We start from the raw sequence: 4,248 nt of genomic DNA, 5'->3' as shown, positions 1-4,248 counted from the left end.
AATGATGGTGCCAACTTGGGCCAGTGAAGCAACATCCTCCACAACTAGACTGAAGAACAAAAGGACAGCAACTTGTCTGTTCCCCTTCCCCCAATTCCCCTGCACTGTTCCCCTCCCCCCAATACCCCAATAAAAATCTTAAAAAAAAAAAATAGGAAGAATGGATTGAAGGGAGGTGAGAATTGAGATAAATCCTCCTTTATTCTCATTTTCTGCTTCAACATCAAATATGCTCATCTGGAAAAACAAAAAACAAACAAAATAAAACGTCCCTATTGGAAACTTCAGCTGCTAAATGGATTAAGCTGGGAACCAGCCTCGGGAGACTGGGAGTGCCCTGTGGCTCGCAGAGCTCCCCTGGGCCCCTTCCCGGGCGCACCAAGAAACACTTTCTACATACTCCCCTCTGTGGTCTAGAATGGCTGCTGGAGGCGGGTTAAAATGACATTTCATCAGAGGACACATAAAACCCCTTTTATCAATTCTAAAGTTCTGAATGTTCACTTTTATAAAGAATTTCTGGAGTTTTAGAAGCATTATAGGGCAACCGCTCCCTTACCTAGTGGTCCTCAAGCAGCCTCAACTATCCTTAGACCAGGGAGCACCTGACAATTGAACAGTGTAGCTAATATATTAACTTCATACTCTCCTACCATAGAGGAGCAGCTGTGAAAATCTCGAAAAGCACAGACATCCAGACCATTTAGCTTGGGGGTAAGCATAAACTGAAGGTCTACGATTATAACAGAAATTATTGGTTAACTTGAATTTACCAAGGCAGCTTTTTACTCAACAAGGAAAAGTTGATCTCACTTGAGAAAAAGCTTTAAAAAAAAAAAATGCATTGCAGTTTAGCTATCTGGAAAATCAACTTATTTGGAACTCTTGATCAAACAAGATGGATAAATGAAGAATTGTTCTACCTACAAAGTTATCAGGTGAAGTTGTTAAGAGTCAAAGTAGTATGCTAAATGTATTATCAACAAAAACACTAACAGATCCATCTACCACAAAAAAAGGCAAAGCGCTATTAGCCCTAACCCAACCACAAGAGAAGACCAAATGGACTTAAAAAAAACTTTATTCCAAAAAGAATTACCAAAAGTGTGTTAACTCTGAAACATTTAACATTTTTCATTTAAATTCAGTCACAAAACTCAAAATATCAAACAAAAACAGCTTTGTGTGCTTAACCACTTTTAATGAAACTTTAAAAAAGGAAACATGTAGACTGCCCCCCACACAATGTGGGAGCCATTTAGGCAAGCAATATTTAATAGTAAGCCAAAAGACAGCATTAAAAACTAAAATCCTCAAATTTGAAGAGAATGCCTGTTCAAGTCTTTGATATGCATTTATATGCACGAGAATTATGCTAAAAGAAATCAATTCTCTCTTCCAACGTGATCTGTCTCGCCTTCATTTTGACTTGCACACCCCTCCCATTACAGTACTTCATCTACACTGAACCAGTGTTGGTCATGATTGGCTTGCTGTGAAGCGCTCTAGATCCCATTTCATACACCCCGCCTACCACCCATTATTCCCTTCTGTGTCTGCACAGCCTTCTGACTATGACCACTGTCATCAAGCTAGGGAATCTCAGGTCTCCAAAAATGATTATATGTACACAATTGTTTCACTGCACAGTTCACAATATACAGCAGGTGATTATATATAACCAACTATAAGGTAAGATGAATATTGACTACGGAGATGAAAACATCAACTTTGTCTCCAACACAAATGAAACAGACACACCGATTTGCCACCATATTGTTTACTCTGTGGTCCAGTCCTGAGGGCTCATACCACACTTAAGTATGTTCAATACAGAATCCGTAACATCAGACATGAAGTACAGGAGGCAAGCTCAGAGGTGCCCCGCGCCCATGAGGAGTCTGTGTCACATGTGTAACAGAAAGGGCCACTTTTAAAGCTTTTTGAAGTTATTCGATCATGTTTGCCGTTTCAAATTACTGTATTAGTTCACACTAAAGGTAAAAAACAATCGTTAGCATCTCTTACTTATTGATAACACATTTTGACTTGAAGTTCAGACAAAGCTGTTGGTTACAAGTTCTGTTGAATATTTTGTCAAGTTTAAGTCTAGAGGACAACACAAAACCATCCCCAGTATTTGCAGTTTGGTCTTCAAAAGCTGTAAAAAGTGACAAAGAAATCCAAAAATATTACGAGTTAAAATCATTAAAATATTTCTTCTTTGTAAATGCCACGTATTTGAAATAGCAGAAACCGAAGAGGCCTCCTTTGAATTCTCACTTCACTTGTTATTTCATAGACGTGCTTTAGAAGTTAAGATTTCTACCACTTACATGGAGTGTACAGACAAAAGGGAGCCCTGTGGAACTAAAGGCCCATGGAGCCTGTTCCCAAGGCCCGGGCGTGGCCCCCAGGAAGCACATCTTCCCCATTCTGAGCACTAGAGAAGCCCAGGAGTGCTCAGGGACACACGCACGTGAACGAGGGAGTCAGGCATCACCATGCCTGTCATTCGTTTCTGAAAGAGTCACTTCAAATCCTGACTATTTGATAGGCCAAAGGATGCTACTCATATATGGTGACGAATGGTTTTCTAAAATCCTTACATCTGCACCTTGGTTTCTGATGTAAACTGCCATTTCTAGCACAACATTGTCAAACAGAGCTGTTGTAAAGCTCCTGAGCCTGATTACTGCCTGACAAATGCTCGATAGCACTTCCCAACCCTCTCCGGTCAGAAGGATGTTCATCTTATTTGACCAGCCGTACTGCATGTACAAGTAAACATCTTTTTTGGACTATCTGCCCAGAAACTGAGTAAACTACCAATTGAGTCCCTGATTTTATTTTGGTATGCGCACATGTTCATATGCAATTACCCAGTGTGATGAAAAACATAGTAAGAAACCTAACTACTCTGCCATGTCAGGTGCTGGAAAGCAATCTTAACTACATAATATTTACAGATGTAGGTTTTAAAATCACTTTTCTAGGATGTTTCATTATTCAATTGGTGTATGAGTCATTTTGCCTTATTTGGGAAAAATATTTTAAAATCTGATCCTTTGACAAGTAAGTTTTTTTCTGTTGGGTAAGGAATGAGTAAGCTTCTAGAATTTAAAATTAACCCTTCAAATAGCTTTAGATCTTATCCTCTTAAGCTAATTGTTTTAATGATAAAGTGGTAAAACTGGGTTCCCAATATGTAAAAATCCTAATAGAAATCTATTTCCAAGAGTAAAATGAAAAATGACAGCTAATACTGTGGGGGGCAAGCTATCCTGGGTTTTTTTCTTCCCTCCCCTAAAACATATAGAAACCAGAAAAAAAGAAATCTGGACTCTTATTAGACCTCCAAAATAAAACTGTATGGAAGTGTTTTGTTTTCTTTAAAGGAGTTTCAAGAGAATAGGATACCTGAATCAGACAAACTAGTATTCAAAGAAAAAACCCCAAAGCTGTTTGCTAAGTTGGCAACAGTAATTCAAAGAAATTGAGCTACAGAGTTTGATCTGTATGCAATTAATATGAGATTTCTTAACAGGATGAAATGCCTGTAACAAAATTTAACTCTCCCCATCTTTTGGCAATGAAATAAGTGAAATAAACATAAAAATACTTTGGATGGGCTTAAGGTCATATTCAGCAGTAAACACAAATCTTTCAAACCTAGAAAAAAAATTTGGAAGCTTTCATTAGCTGCTTGAGTCTACCACATCTAAATAGAAATAGCTGAAATAATGACTTTCCCCAACAGGTGCTTTGTTTTAAAACGAATGCAAGCAATTTATTATCATGAATAGCCTACACCTATTAAGCTCTTTTCTTCTCTGTTCTGCTCCTTTGCCCTACCGCATATACACTTAAGTTTAGCAAAGACTACCCTTTGCAACTCCTCCTGAGAGCAGAGTAACAAATGGAGTAATAAAAGTAAGCCTGAGAATTCAAGGGGCCCTAAGAGCCTTTTCTCTGGTCATGGCCACTTATGTTTCAATCAGAAGGTTTAAAGACTTTGGGGAAAAAGACTGTCTTGGTTATTAGTTTCCTCATCAAAAGCCATCCATCAGATAGACAGTTATTAACCAGACAATTAGCATAAGTTTTCTGGTAATGAGTAAAAAAAAACCCCTCCCCCCCAAAAAAAACAAACCTTAAATTTTCCAATTGAAATCTTTTGCTCTGAATTTGTTGGAGCTTAAAAAAAACAGCTTTGCCCATAGCTCATTGTGCCCTGGACTTACGACA

This window comes from Hipposideros armiger, unplaced genomic scaffold (genome assembly GCF_001890085.2).
Source record: "Hipposideros armiger isolate ML-2016 unplaced genomic scaffold, ASM189008v1 scaffold_133, whole genome shotgun sequence".
In the NCBI taxonomy this organism is placed as follows: domain Eukaryota; kingdom Metazoa; phylum Chordata; class Mammalia; order Chiroptera; family Hipposideridae; genus Hipposideros; species Hipposideros armiger.
This window is presented reverse-complemented; position numbering follows the sequence as displayed.